Source organism: Anser brachyrhynchus, assembly GCF_964034855.1.
Source record: "Anser brachyrhynchus genome assembly, chromosome: 1".
Classification (NCBI taxonomy): domain Eukaryota; kingdom Metazoa; phylum Chordata; class Aves; order Anseriformes; family Anatidae; genus Anser; species Anser brachyrhynchus.
This window is the reverse complement of record NC_137694.1, coordinates 25,378,640-25,393,412: the sequence shown is the minus strand read 5'-3', so window position 1 is coordinate 25,393,412 and position 14,773 is coordinate 25,378,640. Positions and strand designations below refer to the sequence as shown.

Below are 14,773 nucleotides of genomic sequence, written 5' to 3'. Positions count from 1 at the left end.
TATACTCACCCCACAGGTTCAAAAAACACTTTGTAAAATGTTGCAAGCTTCCAGTCTTACTATCATTCTATTCTACATGCACATACATTTTTCTATTTTATGAAACTCACCCCGTCTCTTACTAGTTCATCAAGATTCTTCTTCCATCCAGCCTTCATTGATTGTCTGCTCTTTTTGTTTTCTCTATGTGTGTGTGTATTTTAGCTTTGGTGTTAACTCTTTGATACTCAGTTCTTCCAGTCTTTCATTTCCAAATCACAGCTGTCTAGGTCCATTTGCAAATGGAGTAGTGTTTCAAATAATAAAGCAAGATGTAAATCTGATTTTGCTATGGATTCATATCATCGTAACACCACTGGAATCATACTCTTTTACAGTGATGTAGGGAAGTACTGACTCAGATTTATCATTAATAAATATAACTAATAGCCTTGTTCCTGCTTGCAGTTATACAACATAGCCCAGAGAAAAAGATCATAAGAAAGGTGGTTACATTCCTCCCTCCACTGCTGGCTTCTTATCAGTATATTATAGAAATGAGAATATTTCCATGTTTTTATACCTGTAAATTAGATCTAGATTGAATTTATAATTCTCACATTCTTCAATCTTTCTCCAGTAGTTGGTTTTGTTGTTGTTGTTGTTTTGTTTTTTCAAAAATTTAGAATTATAGTATTAGCAGTATTTAAAATCTTCATATGGGAATTCAAAAGGATAACAACTTCGGGGAGTAGATCTGAAAAATCTTCCTTAAGTGATTTCACTGGACCAAAGAATGTAATTGCACAGAAGGGCACTTCCAACAGAAGCTAAAGAATTTTAGATTCCTGCTTTCCCGTAATTGTCTTGCATCGTAAGGAAATAAAGCTATATTCTGAACCTGTTTTTATGAAAAAACTGCTGGATTATTTAATTCTTAACTTCTCTGTGTAGAGTAAAACACAAAACAGAAAATTGGGAAAGGACTGAATCTTGAAATTAAAAAAAAAAAAAAGAAAAAAAAACAGTTTGAACTGCACTGAAGGGACTATAATGCAAATAAAAGTTTTGAAAGAGATCTAGACTTTACTGAAACAGTATGGAAGGTTTCACTGTACAAAAGTTATTTTTCTAACATAGTTATAAAATACAAAGTGTACTTAAAGACATATTTTACACTGGAGCTTATTGAGATAAAGACATCATAGATCTTCTAATGAAACCATTAAAACCTTACAATTTTTTTTTTTTTTTAACAGAACAATATCTTTTATCTTGAAAGCCAAATATTGAAGCTTGAAAGCTAAAGTATTTTCTGGTATTTGGCAAATCTAAAAATATTTCCTGCTACTGCTTGTTTTAATAACTTTTTGCAAAACACTAAAATCAGTTTGATGTCTAGAAATAACATCACAATTCCGCAAGCACTTTAAATTTGCACAAAGCACTACTACAACCTCAAGAAGCTGTCCTTCTCTCACCCCAGCTTTAGCCTTTCTTTTTCACCTCTACACCACTGCCTCCATTATGCTGGCAAAAATGTTTGGGCAATTGTGGACTGAATTGCTAAGTAATCTGGTTTGAACTAACTCGGGAAATTAAATGTTAGAACCTGAGTCCATTCTTTGAGCCAGCTCACTGTGTCTCCACTAAAGTGCGTGGGGAATGACAGCGTAAGGCCAGAGTATCCACTTAAGAAGCATCAGTACCAGAAAGGTAGGTGATTACAGAGGCTGGAACAGAACAGGTGTTAGAGAAAGCTGTACAATACCCGTAAAGAAGAATATCCCAGAAAGGCAGCTTTGCTTATAAGGGTGGTATGTCTGGTTCTCAACCAGATATAATGTTTCCTGTCAATATTGAGCTGATTTTTGTGGAACTATTCGAGGTCCTCTGCATTGAGCTCTTGAATCTGCCTAGCAAGTTCATGCAGTACTTCTTGAACTGATAAGAGGCCTCTAGCCACAGCAATGGAGTCATCTCCTTATTCCTCCTAAGTGAATACACTTTAGCCATATTTTGTCTGGTTGCATTTACATGTGTCAAGCCCATGCTGGACCAGGCTGGGGACATCTCTGGTCTTTTGTACGCTCTCTGGACAGGTCACTGTGAACCCTGTGAGACTAACGTAGCAACAACTGCACAGCACTGAGCAACAACTGCCAGAACTGAGCTGGCCTCCCCAGAATCCCTGCATCTGTGGTACAATTAATCTGTCAACTAAATAAACCGTCCATGGATGAGTGAGCACTGTCTATGCACAGTAGAAAATGAACGTACATTGCACACTGTGTCATCGTAGTGTAAGGACAAGTAATGATTAACAGGTAGGTCTTCCCGTCACTGTAATTTTTAAATATACTTGGTTAACATTGCTTAAGAGTGTTAACTGAAAGTGGTGGGCAACTGTTTCTCTAAGCCTAAATTATAGTGGATAGTAGCTAACCAGCTCTGTAACAGCTTAACAAAGTTCAAACCAAAGTCAAGTTCATTGCAGACATGGTTTAGTAACAGGTATAGCTGCAGTGTCATCTGTGAGTGACAAACTTATTTCTGTGTTTCTCAGGAGGACACCTGTACCATAAACCTTGCAAAGGCTTCTGGAAATGCAGCTTGGTGTGCTAGGAACCAGAGTCTGTTTACTCCCCTGAATGCCACGGAATGGGCTGCACCAACTGAACTTCAGGGGGGATAGGAGAGCAGAACTTGTCAGAAATATAGAATTTCCATCACTTTTTGGCTCCAGCTGGACAACAAGGAATTTCTACTGTAGACCATTTATTTTCAAAGTGCAGAGAGCAGTTTACCAAGCAGGGCTTGTCCCAAGAGTACCAGCAGGTGGCCTTGCAGCTAGTGAAAAAAAAAAAAAAAAAAAAAAAAAAACCTGACAACAAACACACATAAGGGGCTATTTAGGTATGAATAGAAAAAGCACCTGCTGTGTTTCAAAGAATAATGAGCTAAGTAAGGCAGGGGGTAAATGGTGTTGTCTGTTATCTCGATGACATGCTAATAACTGGGAAGATTTCAGAGGAACATTTACAAAACCTGGAGGAGGCTTGAAAGAAATTGCAGATATGATACTAAAGCTAACAAAGATAAGTGTGTTCATTTCTGTTGGATTTTTCCTCCACCTTCTTCTCCCAAGCCAGGTAACATAGCATATGGGCTGAAAATTAAGGCTACATATCTTCCAAAAATTAAAATCTGGTACACACAGAATATGAAAAAGATCTTTAAGAGTTCTCCAGGGTTGAGCTTTAAGACTATGTGAGAAACTAGATGTTGGATGCTGGGGGTGTGGAGGGAAAAGTCTGTTATATTGGCACAGGACAGTACACTGTGAAATGACTTTTGGAAGCCTACTTTTTAAAATATCTTTTTTTTTTTTTTTTTTTGCTTCTTTTCTTGAGAGTGACAGCTGTTGCTTCATATGTTAGATCAATGTTAAATCAAATTGTGTTCATGCACAAATACAGACTGGGTGGAGAATGGATTGAGAGCAGCCCTGAGGAGAAGGACCTGAGGGTGTTGGTTGATGAGAAGCTCAACATTAGCTGGCAATGTGTGCCTGCAGCCCAGAAAGCCAACCATATCCTGGGCTGCACCAAAAGAATTGTGACCAGCAGGGCAAGGGAGGCGATTCTCATGCTCTGCTCTGATCTTGTGAGACTCCATCTGGAGCACTGTGCAGCTCCAGGGCCCCCAGCCCAAGAAGGACATGGAAGTATTAGAATGAGTTCAGACGAGGGCCACAAAGATGATCAAGGGGATGGAGCACCTCGCCTACAAAGACAGGCTGAGAGAGTTGGAGTTGCTCAGCCTGGAGAAGAGAAGGCTCTGGGGAGACCTTATAACAGTCTTCCAGTACCTAAAAGGGGCCTACAGGAAAGCTGGAGAGGGACTTTGGTCAGGGAGAATAGTGATAGGACAAGGGGGAATAGCTTTAAACTAAAAGAGGGTAGGTTTAGATTCGATATACGGAGAAAATTCTTCATTCGGCTGGTGGTAAGGCACAGGAACAGGTTGCCCAGAGAAGCTGTGGATGCCCCATCCCTGGAGGTGTTCAAGGCCAGGCTGGATGGGGCTTTGAGCAACCTGGTCTGGTGGGAGGTGTCCCTACCCATGGCAGGGGGGGTGGAATTTTTAAGGCCCCTTCCAACCCAAACCATTCTACAATTCCCAAGCTAAACACCAGAATATTCTGTTTAGATGGAACTATGGAATTGCATTCCAAATATATCAACATTAATTAGCTTGATAATTATTCTCACAGATTAAAAAAAAAAAAAAGTGAAATGGATGTGGACAAAAGAAAATAATATGTTTTGAGGAAAAGAGAAATAAATAGGGTAGGTGCATTTTCATCAAAATAACACTTTACCCAAAACAATAGTGTTTAATATCTCTCTTGTCAGAACTAAGCTGTGACTTTAGACATCTATAATTCTGGGATTGAAAAATGTGTTATATTTCCTTCCACTGTATTAGCAGAGAGTGGTAGAAATTACTAGAAAATAACTTAGATTGGGGAATATTAAATTCCACACCAAAAAGGATTTTTTTTTTCAACTCACAACAAAAATCACAAAGAGTTGGTAAGAATACTTCAAAGATGCACATTCCCTAGATGGTGACAGTAGAGAGTCTGGATCTTACTAGATCATTTTAAAGACCATCAGAGAGATATGCTAATCAGGAGTTTCTGTCCCAGCTGCCATTTCTTCAAGGAAAATGTTCATAGGCAAAGAAGTGGTTCACTTCCTAAGTAACGTCTTTATTACAGTTAAAAAATGTTGATCTAATAACAGGAAAAACCCTGTGCAAGTTAAGAAAATTTCTCTATGCTCTGAATAACTTAATCACACAACCAAAGGGAAACCTATTTCTTTTTAACTCAGGTGATTGGATTTACCATGGAAATTGCTGGCTGAGGACTAAATGTAATAATACTAAAATGCCTGGGGGGGGAAAAAAAAAAAAAAAAAAGTAGGCAAAATAGGGGCATATGAGAAATAAAAACGAAGGAGAAGATCAGAACTTACTATAGGAAGGAGACATTGAATTAATACATTGAAATGGCAAGGAGCAGGTCTGACTAGCCACCAGAATGTGATACAGTGTGAGTAAATGGCATCACATCACCTGTGGCTGAAACTGAACTGCTGATCACTGATTCTTCTAAAAACACTGTGTGTTTCTTTCTTTCTTCAGGAAACACATGGCCAGGCAAAGTAGTTAGGTTCTCTTAATGCCCAGAAATTGAGGTCTGTGATAACAGCTTTTGGTGTTAACACCTGAAAAGTGTTTTATTCTTATGAAAATAATTTCAGAGAACTGTCTGTGATTTAATCAGGACAAAGTTCAGACATTTCCATAGCAGAATGTAGTAAAGGTCCAGCTGTGAATGAATTAAGAGAGAAATCTGGGCAGACATGCAAATAAAGGTAGATGAAGAATAATTAGAGAATCCCACAAGGTGGAAACCTGATTTTTTTTTTATTAGCAGCAAGGTTTGCCCTATCATATCCTGAAGACTCATCCAAATTTGGTGGTCTGTGTTTCATTTCCAAAAAACAAAAACCAGCCAAGGCCACTTGAAAAATGCCAGAGCACAGTGTATATCTGTTTCACATTTTTGATTCCACAGATGAAGAACAAGGTGGGAGGAATAGAGAACAAGTTTAGGGAACGTGTATGGAGACCAATGGTATATTAGGGAAAAAGAGAAGATAACAAAGAGGAGAAAAGACCAGCAATTATCAGCTGAAATTTTAGTTATAGGGCATAAACCTGGAAGAAAACTGTAGTTATCAGTTTTCATTGACCACAGAAAGAGAAAGCGATACCAGGGGAAAAAAAGAAAAAAAGAAAAAAAAAAAAAAGACAGAGAACCTTCAATTTGTCTTCTTTGACACTCCAACTCTAATCACAGAAAAATTTTCAGACCTTAACAAGACCAACCTCATATTTTGTGTTAGTTTTGTATTGTAGTAATTATCTATAGAACTTAAAGGAGGCAGTACAATCTGATTTTTTTTTCAATATTGTTATGTAACTTCTAGTTCCATAGATTTTTCTATTTCTTTTTCTCAGAACAGAGCATTTGAAATAAGTATGTGATTGAGAAGTTTTAGTTTCAGCTATGATTTAAGCTTCTGCAGTAGCATAGGTTATGTTGTTTCTCCCTGTTGTTTTCCACTTTCTTGGCAGTGTTTTGCAGATGAAAAATAAAGTGTTATTCAGTCTTTAGGAAGGAGTGCTGGAAGTTTTGATTTCTTATTTCCACACATAGCAAAAAAAAAAAAAAAACAAAGCTAAAAAGAATACACACCTCCTCTAACTGCAGCTCCAATGGTAGGATCACAAATATTTTTTGCTTTAAAAAAAAAAAAAGTCTTTACATTACCCTTGACACAGACCACATTCAAGGCTTTGGGGGATAAAAGGTAGGCATGGGAAGCTGCAGCCATGGAAAGCAGCTATAACCTCACCTTTCTTTTATCAATTTTATCCAGCATAAAAAGGAATAATTTGCAGCTGAGATGACGGGAGGATCCATCATCTTTCATAGCTCTCTTCACAAGCTTAAGTCTTCTAACCCCAAGGTTGGTGAAACAATCCTTTCTCTCTATGCAAGGAATTGCACTCCCTCCTTACATAAAAAACTGGACAGGCTGGGGCAAGTAAAAATACATTACACATCCTTGCATTCACCTCACTGAACCTCAGCTGTTGTCTACAAGAACAATTTTCAGAAAGAAGTGCCTGACTGTAATTCAACAACACTTGTTTTTGTTTTGTTTTTTTTTTTCTCTGTAGAAACAGCTTCTGGTTCAACCAGGCAGGCAAACATATGCATTCCTTTCACAGAGAAAAACATGCTCTCAGCAGGGCTCAGGTAGGCAGGCAACCATGCATGAAAGTGAAAACACTCAGCCATAGACAAAACAAGTGCAGGCAAATGCATTCTTGAGTTACCAAAAAAAATAAAAATAAATAAATAAAGAGGTTGAGGGGCAAAGATCAGATCTCAGATCACTCCTACTATTATTTGGTGGGTTGGATTTTGTTTGTTTGTTTGTTTTGGGGTTTTGTTTTTGTTTGTTTTGGTTTTTTTCTTCATCTCCTCATTTTTTTTCTAGCAAAAGCAGGAAAATAATTGAGTTATCCCAGCATGAACTGCATTTCCATTGCCAGAGGAAGGAGTCAAAGTCTCATTGTATAATGCTGTATAGCCTCTGACCCCTGTTCCTCAAATGCATATGCATACAGGTTGGGCTGCAAATCTTGCTGGCAGAGACCGGACTAGCACTGGCTGATGACCTGGCTCTCTTCAGAATCGAGACGCCTCACAAAGGCAGCTGAATGAACTCTTTTTCATCCACAGATTCATTAAAAAGGAACAATAGAACGTTCTTCTTTTAACAGAGAGTGGTCAAGGGATGATGAGAGCACCTGGATGGATTGGACTAGAATGGCTCAGAAGAAAGGAACCACAGAGAAAGGGATCAGTGCAGTGCCAGCTTGGGGTCTACTTAGCGTTGAGCAGTCCTGAGCCTTAAAGATCGCTGACTGGTAATGGCTTTTGGAGGGGAAGAGGAGGGAGTGAACCATTAATTTTGACATGTTCCATGCCACAAGGCAGTAAAGAGGCTGCATTATTTCATAATCTTATTTTCCCTGAGCATCCATCCATGTTGAAAGAAACTTGTATAGACATTATGGGTAGATTTTCACATATCTAAGGTTTGGAATTCAAGAAAGGATAAGAATAAACACAGTATCAGTGAAATGGAAATATGACTGCCATATGAGTTTACTGAACAACAAATAACACATTTGACTGGGTATTGTGAGAGTTAACTCTCCTCAGAATGACACTCTGGTGTCCCTGCTTTCCTTTCCAAAAAAAAGTATCTGGTTTCATGTCAAGTTAGTTCAGTTTATCAGCCAAAAGAAGACATTTATTTCTGGCAGACATGCAAACACATTTTGGGATTTGAAACTCTGACTGAAATCTCTCTGATATATGTAAAGTATATATTACTTTTTTTTCTCTCTCTCTCTTTCTCTTTCTTTTGTTTCTGTCTGATACTAAATGATTCTTATATTCATAGAGTTTGGGTGTCCCTCAGTTTTTCTGAAATAGGAAGAATAACTATATCTCTTCTTTTCCTTCCAGCCCCAGAGATAAAATGGCTTGTTGCTGTTTATTCGTTCGTGTTTGTACGTATTTATGTGATAAGGGGCAATGCATGTCTCTTGCATGTGTAAACAAATTATTGAAGGAAAGTAAGCTAAGTGTTATCTTTTGTTCTGAAAGCTTTTAGAGTAATGTGGATATTCTTATCTTGTGCAGAATAGGGCACGATAATGTCCATTATCCTCTGCAAGATTTGTTTGCTGCTCACACACCAGCCTAGCGTGGTTCCATTGTTTCAGTGGCCCATAAATGTTATCAGAGGCAATGGTTAGCACGGGGCATGGAGTTTCTCAGCAGGCAGGTTTTGATATTTAGAAATTTAGAAATTTAGTCAAGCCTCCTGTTGAGAATTAATAGGAAGTCAGAACAGAAAACCAAGGCAGCAGGTTTGCAGAGCAGAGGATAAAAAACTTACACGCCATCGAGACCTTAGGCCAAACTGCAAAGCGATAGCTCACAGTCAGGATTGGAGACCATTTCAGATTTATTTGTGATAATATCAATAGATGACATTTTATAGCAGCTGTACTACTTAGTGAGAGTTAATTTAGAGCTGAGTAGGTAATGGTCTTTTTTTTTTGTGTGTGTGTGTGTGATGAGTGGTCATCCTCAGATGAAGTACTTCCATATAGTACTTCCATATAGATAATGCGGGCCTCAGCCCCCAGAAAAATGGCCATGGAAGTTCTCTTGTCTTCCAGGTCTAGTTTTTGTGTGAATTGAATTGGACAGAAGAAATCATATTTCAGTTCTTCTTTCAGACTTCTCCAGGGATTTTCTCTGAGGTCACTCTGCATGTGGGTGTTGATCTCTCAGCTTTGTTCTCAGGAGCATGGAAGCAACAGAGAGACAAGCAGTTCAGAAGAATTTGGCAAGCTATAATTTAGCCAACAGTTTTAGTCATGCTGATGAGTCTGAACAGACTTCTAGCCCACTCTTCTAGAGCAAATTTCTGGCCTATTTTTTTGTTCATCTGAACTCTCTCTGTGAATGCTCACAGTAACACCAGTTCAAGACTGAAAAGAGCACAGTTACAAGCATCAATATATAGTGTCATTAGCTGCTGTAATGCAGAGCTGGGTTACCTCAGGTACAGAAGAAACTCCTGCTTCAGGACTCTACTGGAGACGAGGAGTCCACAGCCCCTTGAGAGGTAATGGGAGAAGCCAGTGCAGCAGAAATGCATGGGGTGACAATTCACGTAGTTAGCTCTGTTCTGGGTACGTTGTTTTCAGCTGAGCTTGTTCAGGGGCTCTTCACAAGGTTCCCCGATATTTTGGGTTCTAATTGATGCCTGGACACATTCTGGGCAGGCCAGTTGGGGTGTTACAAACAACTATTTGTATACATGCCCAAAGGGGCATTAGAGGAAGAATTTAGCTGTGTTCAGGTGATGTTGGGCCTAAGTAAGTCCTATCAGACTTTATGTAGCCTGCAGACACAAGCTTGGCTATCTTTTAATACCTTGCACAAATTCAAACTCATTTACGAAAAATGCACGCCTAGCTACACTGTTCAAAAAGAGTTTGACCAGACTTTTTGCAGACACCTGCAGTATCCAGTAGTGTAGAGATTCTTTAGAAAAAATACAATCAACCTTTATGACACACAATGTAAATAAATATCATTATAAAAATTTATTGAGTTACAGCAAAGCTGAAGAAGGCCCACAGTCAAAAAAGAAATGAAATTAAGGAGAATCCAGTAATTTTTTTTTTCCTTTTTCTTTTTTTTTTTTTTTTTAAGACAATCTTTATTTGAGTATCAGATTGCATCATCTGCTTGACGTTAGACTCTCACTAAGAAAATAAGCAATTTTTTCTGGAGCAAGAAAAAAACAGGGTAACAATTCAGAAATGTTATTAGTCCAATCAGTATTTCCGTAGTCTCTGACTACTAAATGGTAACTCTTCAAAATTTAGTGGGGATCAGGGAAATTGATAATGACACTGAGCAGAAGTGAAGTTATAATATTGATGCTAACTGGTCATGTTACCTGCCTGGCTATGTTTAGACTTAAGACAAAAATTCACTTTTTTTTAGTCTTAAATAGTTTTTATTATTATTTGTGCAATATTCCTAGGGGACTTAAGTGTTCCATATACACTCTATAAATACAAAACAGTCTCTCTATGGGAATTAGGTACCTTAAACCTCACAGTAACTCAGTGTACAAGAGAAGTCAAGGAAAGGGAGGGAAATAGAAATGCAAAGGAGTATGTTCAGGCAGCATGTCTCATGGTACTTCAGCTCAAAGAGAGTGCTGAGAGTCCACCTGATGTAAAGAGCTGCTGGTTCATTGCACAATCATAGAATTGTAGAAAAAATGTTGCTGGAGGACATCTGGTCTGGCTTGCTCGAAACAGGGCTAACTTTGAAGCTGGTTCACATCACTCATGCCCTTTCCTGTCAAATTCTGAATGTATCCAAGGACAGAGACTCCACATTCCCTCTGAGCAACCTGTTCCAGTGTTTGACCACCCTCATAGTGACTTTATTTTTTCCTCATAAACAAGTGGAATTTCCATTCTTACAGCCTATCCCTATTAATTCTTATCCCTATGCCTGTGGGAATTCTGACTCCACCTCATCTATAAAGTTCCGTTAGGGAGCTGAGGACAATAACTAGATCCTCCCTTAGTTTTCTCATTTCCAGGTTGAACAAACCCAGGTCTCTCAGCCACTGCTTATGGCATGTTTTCCATCACCATAGACATCTTGGTGACCCTCTGCCAGTTTACAAATGCATCTCTTGTAGCAGGAAGTACAAAATCAGTACACAGATGCAAAGTCACGATTGCTGAATATAGAGAAACTGTAACTTTCCTTCTCCTGGTGACTAAACTGCTGTTACTGGAGCTCTACACATAGTTATGAAAAACACACTACCTAATCATGTTCAGCTTGCACACCAGAACACAGAGGTCCTCCTCCACAAAGAAGGACATTTCCTCTCACATTAAAAGCCACAGCAAAGAAGACTTTGGGTATCTCTTCATTTTCCTTGTCTTTTATCGCTCAGTCAAATATCCAGCAGCAGGCCCTCATTTACCCTAGTATTCCTTCCTCAGCCAATGTACTGATAGTGTAAAATAGTGAGAGTTCAGTACTACATGCATTTTGCCTGTTATAATTCCTCAGCCAGGTGCTGGTGGGTGGGTTGTTCCCACTACCTTATGTGCCATGGTGGACAGTGTGACTGTGGCCCAAAGAGTATAAGAAGCATGCCCAATTTATCCCTTAAATCACTGGAATAGTTTGGAAGAGCACTCTGTCTGCCCTTTATCCCATACTTTCTCTCCAGTTTGGTATTTTATACAACTTCTTGGTGGAAAAGCTGCTTGGATTTGCTAGACTGAAGATGCATTTGTAATGTTCCTCTATCCAAGAGACACACAAACCAATGTCAATTGCACCTTCCCCTTCTGCAGCATTCTGGCTTGCAAAACCTGCACGTCCCAGCAGTCATTGTGCATCATGTCCTTACACCAACATGGATACATGTCCTTACATCAACATGGATAGCACTTCTGTATTCCTATTAGGTATGACAATATGCCATTGTGGAGCTCCAGGAGCCTCATTGGGTGTCTTTCAGCTCACACCATAGTTCTTCATTTCTCAGGGGTTGCCTGTAGGTTCTTCTGAAATGAGTAACAGTTACAGAGACTAGCATCTCAGATCATGAAAGAAATACCATTGTATACTCTTTACAGCCTAGAATAATTGTTCCAAATGTTTAAGTGACATTGCTTTTCACAAAAATATTGTTAGCTGAAGGAAATCATTTGAGTTGAGCACTGATGAGCGTACAGGTTGTTACTGCAATTAAAGCTGTGCTTTACGTTTTATTGTCTTTTAACATATTTTTGTCAAGTAAAGGAATAATAAGAAAGTACTTCATTCTCTTGACAACACATTACTGACATGTATCATTTTCTGTTCACTTTGCTAACATCAGCTTGCAGATTTTTATTTATTATTATTATTATTATTATTTGACTCAGTAAGTAATCCAGTAGTGGATTTAGCTCCCTTGTGTGGGTTTTGGTTCTTTACCGAGGCTAGTGGAGTTTAGAGACCTTTGAAAGGCCCAATAAGATACCTTACAAAAATAAATAAATAAATAAGTAAATAATAATAATAAAAATCCAGCCTGGTGTGTTAAATAGGTTTGAACAGTTTCTCTGTAATATTTAGCACATACTATTATAAAACTTGAACTTGATCTGATTTACAGATAATCCTTTAGAGTAGTATCATAAAAATGTATGAGCATGTAAAATGAAAAGGAAAGTAAGAAGAGCATGTGTATCTTAATAGACTAAGTACAAAAAATATTGAAGTATATATTCTATTGCTTAAGGCAGAGTAATAATAAAAATTGCAATAAAAAGAAAAAGTAGAACATATTTAGAAGAGAAATGACCTGTCAAGCTCAACTGTAAACCAGAAATAAAGTCGGAAGCATTATTTCTAACACCAGGCATTAGATAAGCCAACCACAAATTCTGAGACTTTTTAATAAAAAGCAAATATATTATTTAGTAGACTAAGTCCCGTCAAAGGTGTTCAGTATGCATGGACTTACAAGCGCTTGAGTATGCATGTACTGACAGGTAAGCACAGACAAATAATTAAAAAATAAGAAAAACAACTGAAGTATTCTGTACATCTCAGAGAAAAAGTCTGATTTTATTTCCCTGAGTGTTTACTGATCGTTTGAGAAGAAATATGCTTGATCTTGACAACTGGAAAGGCAGTCTGAAGAACTAATAAGAAGCACCATCATTGGTCTCTAAGCATCTTGAGCATTGCTTCCTAAAACACAGATGTATGGACCAAGATTCCTCTCTTCTGTTTTTTAGCTCTCCACAGTTAAAACTTTCGAGTTCACTTAGGCTTTCAGATGATGATGAGAAAAGATAAGTTACCTTGAAGTCTTTGGAGATGGCTCAGCTATGTACTGAGAGCTCTCAAATTCAGATTTTTCAGACAGCTTTGCAAAGCTAAGCGAGGTGAATCCAGGTGAAGGTCTATACAACCATACAACATGTGTCCCACCATTCCAACAACATAAAGGAACATTCCCATTACAAAACAACATCTTCAGAAATGATATAAACAACAATATGTACTTTAACTACTATACAGGTTTTTCTCCATTTCTCCCTTTCAGCTTGATCCCCTATCTCTGTAACCTCTGCTACACTTTTTGGAACATAGATGTCACCTTCATCTCTGTCTATAAGCACACATTAATAGCACTGCATGAGCAATAAATCGCCATAAATTCGCCTCATCGCCAATATTAGAGAGCTTATTTTCTATCTTCTTTGAAAGACTCCAGATGACAGAGTTTAACTTGCAGATTTAAATTCACTGCCCCTTTTTCTGCAATACTGGCCCATTGATTCTAGTATGTCTTCCCTGGGTTAAATGAGGTTAGAATTTATTCTACAGTGTTCATTTAAGGCTGTATCACAGGAGAACTTTCTGTTTCACTGCTTTGAAAGTTGCCTTCATTAAAAAGCCCTATTTTAGGTTCCCTGCCATTTTAACTTCAAAACTCTAATTAATATAGGACATATTTTTAAATTGGAAGTCAAAGGATACTGCATCTCCAGAGTTTAAAGAACAGTCTTTGCAGAAACTTGTAATTGTTGGTCATTATGGAACTATTCTCCTAGTAAATTTCAGCTCAAAAGTGGTTTCTCATAGTGCTTACAAACACCTTTTGCATTTAAATCCTGAAAATTTATGTGCAGATTGTTTTTGAAGAAAACAGGCTTTAATCGGTAGTTTTAGCCCTAATCCACCTCCTGGTGATTTGAAAGAGTATTGTGGGTCTAATCCTGCTCTTGCTAATTCAATGAATAAGATCTGACAGTACACATAAGAACATGCACGTTGCCTCTATATTGGCTTCAGATAGGAAAATACCCCTCTCTTTCTTCTTAAGCTGTTCTTGCCTTCCTCAAATATTGCAGATAGAATCTGGACTTAAGGTTTTAGGGTATTTTTTACAGAAGAACGATAAAAAAGATTGCATTAGACTCCACAACTGCTACCCAGAGACCTTGAGAGACTAGGATACCAAAAATATCATCCATGACTGTGTAACAGCAGGATTTGTACTCCAACAAAGCAAAACTGATTGTCTGTAAAAGGAAGACAGAAATATTTTAATGAAGTCACCATTGCAAAGTGATGGGTTGGTTTTTTTGCTTTTTTTTAATAGTGCCATACATCCTTTAGCAAGAACTACCCTGTAGCCCTAATGCATTTCTTGCATAACAGCTCAGATAAGTAAAAAGGGCTAGATATAATGCAGTAGATGACCTCCAGAAATTCAACTCTTTTATGAGAATAGAATAAAATAATTACCTATGGTGGTTTCACCCTGATGGGCAGCTAATCTCCACCACAACGTCTCTCTCACACTCCCTCCTCAAAGGAAGAGGAGGAGAAAATTCAATGAAAAAGGGTTAAAGGATTGCGATAAGGTCAGGGAGTTTCCTCACCAATTACCAGTATGGGCAAAATGGACTTAGTCTAAAGAGATTAATATAATTTATTGCCTGTTAC

General features: G+C 38.1%; 1 protein-coding gene across 2 annotated transcripts in view; it reads left to right on the top strand.

Moving 5' to 3' along the window:
- The window catches only part of KCND2 (potassium voltage-gated channel subfamily D member 2), a 305,075-nt gene that overhangs the window by 248,795 nt on the left and 41,507 nt on the right, over positions 1-14,773 (top strand). The window lies entirely within an intron of this gene.